Raw genomic sequence first — 10622 nt, 5'->3', positions numbered from 1 at the left:
AATATTTCAGGACATGAATGAAAAAAATTAAAAAGTTGTTAAAGAGATAGACAACTTAAGAAAGGCTATAATAGAAATTAAAGAGTCATTTAGGGAATTTCAAAATAAACACAAAAGCTTCAACAATAGGCTATATCAAGCAAAAGAAAGAATCTCAGAGCTTGAAGACAAGGCTTTTGAAGTAAAATAGTCAAACATGCAGAAAAAAGAATAAAGAATAATGAACAATCATTCAGAGAAATATGGGATTATGCAAACTGGGCCAATAAATGAACTATAGGTATCCCCGAGGGAGAAGAAGAAAAATCAAAAAGCATGGAAAACCTATTGGAGAGAATTATTGAGGAATACTACCCTGGTATCACCAGAGATTCAGCTGTCTAGTTATAAGATGGTAATTGAAGACTGGGAAGATTCATAGCAAATAGGACATCTCCAAGACACGTAGTCATCAACCTAGCCAAAGTGAAAATGAAGGAAAAAATTCTACAAGCTGCAAGATGAAAGCAACAACTAACCTATAAAGGAAAACCTATCAGACTAACAGCAGACTTCTCAGCAGATACCTTATAAGCCAGAAGGGATTGGAGCCCCATTTTTAGTCTTCTTAAACAGAACAACTGCCAGTGAAGAATTTTGTCTCTTGAAAAACTAAGTTGCATAAATGATGGAGAAATAAAAACTTTTCTAGACAAGCAAACACTAAGGGAATTTGTTACTACTAGACCTGCCTTATATGAAATGCTCATAAATGCACTATACATGGAACAGCACAATAGATACCCACCAGTGTAAAAACACATGAAAGTTAGAGCTTATAGATCCCATAGAACAATAGCACAAACGGGGAAAAAGCCAACAAGGTGTCATCCAACATAACAAATGGAACAGTATCCCACATATCAGTACTAACACTGAATATCTTAATGCCCCACTTAAAATACACAGACTGGCTGAATGGATAACAAAATATAAGCCAAGTAACCGCTGTCTCCGAGAAACCTATCTAACTCACAAGGATTCACACAGACTCAAGATGAAGAGATGAAAAAAATATTCCATGCAAATGGAAACCAAAAGAGAGCAGGTGTAGCCATTCTCATATCAGATAAAATAGACTTTAAATCAAAATTAGTTAAAAAAAAGACAAAGATGGTCCTTATATAACGGTAAAGGAAACAATTCAACAAGAAGACATAGTAATCCTAACTATATATGCACCCAACACAGGAGCTCCCAGATTCATAAAACAAATTCTACTAGATCTAAACAAAGAAATAAACAATAGCATCACAATTGCCACGTACAACACCCCACTAACAGAAATGAACAGATCACTGAAGCAGAAAATCAATTAAAAAAAGATTTAAATATGATTCTAAAACAAATAGACCACCTAACAGACATCTACAGAATATTCTGCCCCAAAACTACTGAATATACATCCTTCTAATCAGCACATGGGACATTTCCCAAGATTAGTCATATCTTAGGCCACAAAACAAGACTCAGCAAGCTCAAAAAAAAATCAAAATCATACAATATATCCTCTCACACCACAGTGGAATAAAACTAGAAATCAATTCTAAGAGAAACTCTCAAATTTAGACAAAGTCATGGAAATCAAACAACATGCTGCTGAATGATCCTTGGGTCAATGATAAAATTAAGATGGAAATCAAAAGATTCCTCAAACTGAGTGACAAAGGGGGCACAAGCTTTCAGAAATCTATGGAGTACAGCAAAACCAGTGCTAACAGGAAAGTTCATAGTCTTAAATGCCTACATCAAAAAGACAGAAAGATCACAAATTAGCAATCTGATATCACATCTCAAGGTACTAGAAAAAGAAGAGCAAACCAAACCCAAAGCCAGTAGAAGAAATAACAAAGATCAGAGCAAAACTGAATGAAATGAAAAACAAACAAACAAAACACTACAAAAGATCAATAAAAAAAAGCTGGTTCTCTGAAATGATAAACAAAATCGATAGACCACCAGCCAAGCCAACTGGAAATAGAAGAGAAAGGACTCAAATAAGCTCAATCAGAAATTAAAAAGGGGTCATTACAATTGATACCATAGAAATATAAAATTTCATCCATGAATATTACCAAAACCTCTACACACACAATCTATAAAATGTAGAGGAAATAGATAAATTCCTGGAAACACACAACCTCCCAAATCTGAATCAGGAAGAAATAGAAACCCTGAACAGACCAATAAAGAGAAGCAAGATTGAAGCATCAGTAAAAAATCTCCTAACCAAAAAAATCCCCAGATCAGACAAATTCACAGCTGAATTCTACCAGTTCTATAAAGAACTGGTACCTATCTTACTGAAATTATTGCATAACATCAAGAAGGAGGGACTCCTCCCTATCTCATTCTATGAAGCCAGTACTACCTTGATACCAAAGCCAGGAAAACATACAACAAAAAAAGAAAACTACACACCAACATCCCTTATGAACATATATGCAAAAATCCTCAACAAAATACTAACAAACTGAGTTACACAGCACATCAGAGAGATAATTCACCATGATCAAGTAGGTTACACCCCAGAGATTCAAGATTGTTCAACATATGCAAATCAATAAACGATTCATCACATAAACAGAATGAGAAAGAAAAAACCATTTGAACATCTCAATAGATGCAGAAAAAACATTTGATAAAATCCAGAACCTCTTTATGATAAAAACTCTCAACAAACTAGGCACAGAAGGAACATACCTCAAAATAATAAGATCCATATATTACAAATCCATAGCCAACATCATACTGACTGGGGAAACGTTGAAAGCATTCCTCCTAAGAACTGGATCAAGATAAGGCATGCCCACTGTCACCTCTTCTATTCAACGTAGCACTGGAAGTCCCAGCCAGAGCAATCAGGCAAGAGAAAGAAATAAAGGGCACCGAAATCAGGACAGAGGAGGTCAAACTAACGCTGTTTGCTGATGATATGATCTTGTATCTAGAAAACCCTAAAGACTCCACCAAAAGATTCCTAAAATTGATAAATAAATTCAAAAAAGTCTCAGGTTACAAAATCAATGTACACAAATCAGTAGCATTTCTATATACTAATAACTGTCAAGCTGGAAGTCATATCAAGCACTCAATACCATTCATAATAGCTACAAAAAATAAAATAAAATACCTAGGGAATATACTTAATCAAGGAGGTGAAAGATCTCTGCAAAGAGAACTACAAAACACTGATGAAAGAAATCATGGATGACACAAACAAGTGGAAGGATTGCTAAAATCAACAACATCAAAATGTTCATACTGCCCAAAGTGCTTTACAGATTAAATGCTCCCCATGATGAGTGCGTTGCGCACCGTCTGGGGAATGGCCATGTTTGAAGGTGCTGACTTGGGGAGGTGGGGGGTGGGGGGAGGGGATGGAGGTATGACTACATGGTGAGTGCCAGGCGCACTATCTGGGGAATGGACACGCTTGAGGCTCTGACTCAGGGGGATGGGCGGGACATGGGCAATATATATAACCTGAGCTTTTGTACCCCCAGAATAAGCTGAAATAAAAAAAAAAGAAAGAAAGAAAGAGCAAAGACTTTGGAGTAAGACGTTCTAGATTCAAATTCCAGCCCTGCCTCTTTACTTATGTGACCTTGGCCAAGTTACTCAAGTTTCAGTTTCCTCATCTGTTAAATAGAAATAATATATGCTTCTTAGGCACAACTCAAAAGGCCATTGTTTTAACTGCTAATACATACTGCTTCCTCTGCACCCTAGTAAATTTTATTGGCAATGTTCATGATGCCATTGCACGTAGTATGACACTACTTTCATAGTAAGTGCTCAATAAATGTTAGTTCTTTTTAAGCAAAATTAACTCCGTCATTGGGGGCTCTATTTGCATACTATTTCCTCCCTCCATTCTTGGTCTTATCAGTTTATGTCTGCCTTTTAGTGGCATTATTGGTCACTATTGTGGCCAAGGGAGTAAGGATTAGATACATACATAAATGTACAGATCAGCAGAAATTTGTCAAGGATGGGAGACCAGTTCTACAATCTTTATGTGCTGCTATCTTGCCTTAAGTGTGCTTCTTCTTTACAGCCGCATGTAAAGGTGAGTTATGTTATGGTGAGTTGTACAATTATTTCATTATATATGACAATGTAATAACAATAGAAATAAAGTGCACAATAAAAAAAAATACCAATGTCATATTTCACAGATCTAGAAGAAATGATCCTAAGCTTCATTTGGAACTAAAAAAGAGCTGGAATAGCCAAATAAATCTTAAGCAAAAAGAACAAATCTGGAGACATCACATTATCTGACTTCAAATTATACTGCAAGGCTATGGAACCAAAACAGCATGGTACTGGTATAAAAGTAGAGACATAGACCAATGAAAACGAATAGAGAACCCAGAAATAAAATCATTTACTTACAGCCAATTGTTCCTTGACAAAGCAAACAACAACATAAACTGGGGAAAAGACACCCTATTCAATAAATGGTGCTGAGAAAACTGGATAGCCACAGGCAGAAGAATGAAAGAAAATCTCTCTCTCTCACCATATACAAAAATTAATTCAGGATAGATAAAAGACTTAAATGCAAGGCATAAAACCATAAAAATTCTAGAAGAAAGCAGAAAAAAACTCTTCATTCTTCTAGAAATTGGCCTAGGCAAAAAATTTATGACTAAGACTCCAATGGCAAATACAGCAATATCAATAATAAATAAATGGGACTTAATTAAATTTAAAAGCTTATTCTGCACAGCAAAGGAAATAATCAAAAGAGTAAACAGACAACCTACAGGATGGAAGAAAACATTCAGAAACTACATATCCAACAAAGGGCTAATATCCAGAATCTACAAAGAATTCAAACAAATCAGCAAGAGAAACAAAAAACCCCACTATAAAGTGGGCAAAGACGTGAACAGAAGTGTTTCAAAAGAAGATAGACAAATAGTCAATAAATATATGAAAAAAATGCTCAATATAAAAATTCACCAGGGAAATGCAAATTTAAACCACAATGAGATACCACCTTTTTTTAAAAAGAATGGTCATTTTTAAAAAGTCAAAAAACAATGGATGTTGGTGTGGATGCAGAAAGAAAGGAACACTTTATACACTGTTGGGACTGTAAATAAGCACAACCTCTGTGGAAAGCAGTTTTGAGATTCCTCAAAGAAATAAATGTAGACTTACCATTTGACCCAGCAATCCCACTATTGGGTATCCACTCAAAGGAAAATAAGTCATTTTATTAAAAAGACATCTGCATTCGAATGTTTATCACAGCACAATTCACAATTGCAAAGGTGTGGAATCAAGTTGAGTGCCTATCAATTCATGAGTGAATTAAGAAAATGTGGTATTCATATACCATGGAGTACTACTACTCAGCCATAAGAAGCCATAATAATGTCTTTTGCAGTAACTTGGTTGGAACTGGAGACCATTATCCTATTAATAAGTGAAGTATCTCAGGAATAGAAAAACAAACATATATACTCACTAATAATTGAGAACTAAACAGTGGGCACACATGGGCACAAAGAGATGTAAAGGACATTGGAAACCAAGAAGTGGGAGGGTGGAAGAGGGGTAAAGGATAAAAACTTACCTATTGGGTACAATGAACACTATTCATGTGATATGCACACTAAGGAGCCCTAACTTAAGCATTATAAAAGGTATCCATGTAACAGATACATTTGTATCCTCTTAATATTTTGAAAAAAAATAAGGAAGTTACAAAAGGCAAAAAAAAAAAAAAAGGTAAAAATTAAGGTAAGGACTTCCTTCCATTTCACCTTCCCTTTGTCTCACAGTCCAGGTCTAATCTATTTGCAGCAAGTCCTGTTGATTCAATTTCTCTCTCTCAAATCCATCCTTTACCCCTGCCACAACTGCCGCAGACACCGTCCTCTTTCTAGATCTAAGCTCCTGTGACTGCGCCTGGTCTCCGTGTTCCCATAACTGCCCCCTTCAGTCTGCTCTGTACAATGCAGCTTAAGGAATCTTTAGGAAATGCAAATCAGTGCATGTAACTCCCTGGCTTAGAAGCCCTTTGACACTCTGACTTCCTCCTCCTTTCTCGCTCTGCTTTAGCCACTCTGGCTCCTGGACTGCACTGTCTGCTCCCGGGCCTTCATGCCTTCTTCCTATACTCACTGTCTGGAATGCTCAGGCCCCAGCTCCTCTCAGCCCTCACCGGCCAGTCCAAGCAGCATCTCCTTCGAGAAGTCACTTCTCATCTCCCCTCTTAAGACCCTGCTGTCGTTATTCTCTGCTCTCGCTCTCATTTGATTTTCTCTAAGGCACTAATCACAACCCGTAATTATTTGATTCATTCATTGGTTTACTTACTTATCATGTGTCTTCGCAACCAGACCCTCAGTCCTGTGAGGAAAGGGGTCAAGTGTCTCCCGTGCAGGTGTCTCCTGTGCATTGCGGGATCTCACCCGCCTGGCACTTTGCCTCTCGCAGAGGAGACACCCGATAAACATTCGATGGTTGGATCAATAACAATCTAGTGAAATATTAGAAACGGCACAATGACAGTGTTGAGTAGGTGGTGTTTAATCATTTATTTTTATGAAGTATCCAAAGATAAACCACTGAACTTCAAAGAAAACATTTCAAAAGTAGCCTAATGCAATACTTCTTCTGTGGCGGGTTATTTTCTAAATGTTTGATGTGAATTAATTCATTTAATCCCAACAAAAGCCTCTAACAAGAGTGCCATTTGCATCTCCTTTTACTGATGAGACATTAGGCCCAGGAAAGTCAGCAGTCCCCGTTAGTGAGGGGCACTCTGGGGCAGTCATCTTTGAAGGCTTAACCACTAACTCTTCTGCCTCTCGACATAAAACTCCAATTGTATATGTTCTGAATTTATTTTTTAAAAATGTTCTAATCCAGTATCATTTCTAATTCAGTGTTTTATGGCCAAGTGCTAGCAGAAATGTCTATTGCCCTAGGAATTAAGCCAAATAAACTGAAAAAAAAAAAATGAATAGCGATCATCTACAGGCAGTAGTAGCCTAAGAGCTACTCCAGGCCACTGGAACCTGCCAGCGTCCCTCCAACCCTGAGCTTGCCGGCTGAGAGCACACAGAATGATATCAACGAGATCACGTATTAAATATGCCTTTTCTTCAAAATCTCATCAAATCACAGATGTCATCTGGCTTGGCTTGCTCCAACTCTGGTGCATTGGCAAACCCCTCATCTTAGAAACAGGTTCAGATAGAACCGGCTTGGGGTTCTAGTAATGAGGCTGCTTGCCCACCGGGAATCTGGGAGAGTTCTCATATTTTATGAATGCTAACAGAAGGAAGAAATTCTGGAGAAACAAGGCTATGAGGCTTAACTTGTACTATTCAAGGAAGCCCAAGAATATTCAGCATATGCTCACAAATAAACAGGGCCAGAGTCCAGTTCTTGTTCCTCCCAAAACTTTCTCAAGAGCAAAATTTGTTCACTTTCACTTTTCAGAAAAATTCCAATGAATAACTACGTATCACATGTAAATATACAATATCTACAGTAAGTATGTGGCATAAAAAACCATAAATGAGTAAAAAACTGTTCACAATTGTGTATATATAATTGTCTTTTCCCAAATAATTGTAAAGTTAAGATAGCACAGAGGGAAAATAACACATTACTCTTTGTAACAATAGATTTTAGCTAGTATAGTAGTTTTAAATCAGTAGTCTGAAAGAAAAACCTGAGTGCTTAATTCTGAAAATACCATTTTCTTCTTGTTTTCTATACATAAATGGGTTCTTAATTTTGCCCTTACACACACACAACTGCAAGCACTTATATATCTGTATGTCTGGAGACATATAAGCTTGTGCAAATAGTTCCTTATATAGTTAAGATTCTGGAATGTGGGAGTAAATATCAGAGGCTGAGCTGCAGGATACACTTGCAGCATTCCTTTTGTCCCTGGTTCCTGGTTGATTGAGTTTTGCTTCACTATAATTTACTGTTCATTCATCTTGCCACCATCTATTTTGCACATTGTGAAGAATACTGAGTTATAGAAAGAAATAGGTCAGGAGACATAAAGAATAGCACTTAAAATTGTAACTGTAGGTCATTTTCATGGTTTAAGTTTTCAGTGATACCTTGATAATATATGCAATTTTTTGAAGTGTTCCTGAGATGAAATCTGAATGTATGTACTTGGGTCCTGCCCAAAAGGAGGTGAGAAAAAGGGTTATAAATAAGGATTTGGAGCTTCCATCAGGTTTAGAACCTTCAAGAGGTCATACAGGTGACCTAGGAGCATTACCTGAAACAGGTCAAGTCAGCAGGGGCTGAGCTCAGTAACAATAGAAGGGCCTGAGACCTCAGCCAGAGGGAAGACAGTAGAGGCCTGGGGCTCTCTTCTTCCCAGTGTGGGTATAGATTGTTGATATCTCTAGGGAGGGATAGGGATGTGAAGGCACCAATACCATAGAGGGGACTCCTGGACTCCCAGCCTGTAGGGCACAGTTTAGAAAGAGAGAATTACTACCCCAGCACTTCCATGATTTTATCTTGTAAACCAAGTCAATCAGATTTAACAGTCTTTGCCCTTGAGACCCAAAGGTAATTGAATACTAATTTAAGATCATGAGATTCTAAGAGTTTCAGTGACCTAAGGAAACATATAGTCCACATAATTTTCATTTTAGAATTGAGAAAAATAAAATTCAGAGGAGCTACATGAATAACCCAAGGTGACAAATTGCTAGTGGCAAAGCTAATACTGGAGCCCAGATACCCTAATTCCTAATTCAGACATCATCTTTCAATCTTCCAGAGTTCTTGGTCTATGATAAAATAGGACATATTGTGAGACTATGAATCCTTCAAGAGACAAATTCTACTCAAAGGGCAGCTTTCTTCAGGTCCGTGATTTGGGTTTCTGCTCAAGATGCATTGCCAATTTACTGTGTATAGGACTGACCACTTACTGACCCCTCCACTTCCCAAAAGATAGTGATAGGTGTGACCAACATTGCTAACCCTGAGCCCACTAAACAGGTGGTCCCTGAAGGTCCTCTTGCAAGGGGTTCCATAGTCATTCTAAAAGTAAATGCCTCCAGAATTACCATTTCCATCCAGAGTTTCCAGAAACTCTCACCAAGGGAACAAAAGTGGGCATTCAGTTTCAGCAAGTTGTTCCAGAGAATGGTGAGATGTTTTGACAAGAGATATGAGCTCACTGTGGGCTACAGCATGTCAATTCAGAAGTGTTTACCATTTTAAGCCTGGGAGTCTGTCATTCTTTTTAGGGAAGATCAGAGGTTGCAGAGCTGCATCGAGTCAGAAATTGGCGTTTCCCAAAGCCGTTTTACAAAGCATGTAGAATAGCAAGGCACAGAAAGGAGTCAGCTCTTTAAAGTGCACATAGGCAATTTCTTTTCTTGCCATTTATAAAATATCTTGTCTGTTTGCGTAGAACCCATCTCCATGGTAACTCTGTAAATAAAATTTATCATTTGGTATTGAATTTCTAAGATTGGTCTTTTAGCCACTACCAAATATATTACCTTTGATGATCAATTCTACCCAACAATAGTTAAGTGCTGGAGTTAAAGCAAAGTGTAAGCTTTGGGGTGAACTTGCCTGTTAATTTGGGCAAAAGTGAAACTGTTTTCCTTTAATCTTCTGAGTGATTGCCTTCACCTCCCACTTTAATTGAACCTGCAGACATAGCCAGAGAAGTGTTCCTTCCAGGGTTTTATCTTTAGTTATAGACAGATATTTATTATACAATACAGATGAAATAAATATAAGCTAAAAAAAAAAAAAAGGTCCTTTTGAGAGTAAATCCTATTCAAACTACCAATTACCCACCATCTCATCGCTGAAAGTGAAAACTGATCTGTTTTCCAGCTATGAGATGAGTTAGCTGCTCCCAGCTAGCCGTCTGATTTCTTCTGTCCTATTGGGGTCTCTGTTTCCATTATATTTAACTTCCTGCTTTTAGCCCACAGCCTTTGGACTCCTACTAGTTGATAAATGTTCCAAATTTTTCAATGTTCTTCCTTGTGCTCTATTCATCACCGAGCCTCTGTTAGGTGTTGGGTATTTTATTTTAAAGCCAGTTCTTAATTATTTGGATGCCAATTAGCCAGGGTCTGGAATTAACCAGACTCTGCTTTGTCTCTTTTTCTTTCCTGTTGCCTACCTTTTGGCCACAGCACAGCTTGTTAGTTCCTTCATGAGGGAAAGAAAGGCAGCGTTGAGGTAGGGATACAAGCCCAGAGACACAAATAAGTCCATTTTGTTGGAAGCTTTGTTTAAAAGTTTGGCAAGGTAGTGTATTAAAAGCACACAATAAAAATAAACTTTCTTTATCATGCACATCTCATTTTCCAAGCTCTTGCAGATTCCCATTGCTGGGGTTAAATTGAAAGCTGGCAGAATTGCACTTGGTTCCTTATATTGTGGCAGGAAAAAAATAGAGTTTCTCTGACTTGGCAAAAGCTTGTTTAATGAGCAGCTTTGCTTGGTACTGCATTCTTTCCTATCAGCACGCACAGAGCACTCAGCCATTGGAAATCAAGCCGGCACGTTGTCACAAGTTCACCACAGCTGAGTGGCAA

This window comes from Lemur catta, chromosome 2 (assembly GCF_020740605.2).
Source record: "Lemur catta isolate mLemCat1 chromosome 2, mLemCat1.pri, whole genome shotgun sequence".
Classification (NCBI taxonomy): Eukaryota; Metazoa; Chordata; class Mammalia; order Primates; family Lemuridae; genus Lemur; species Lemur catta.
The sequence above is the reverse complement of the archived record's forward strand: the minus strand, read 5'-3'. Positions refer to the sequence as shown.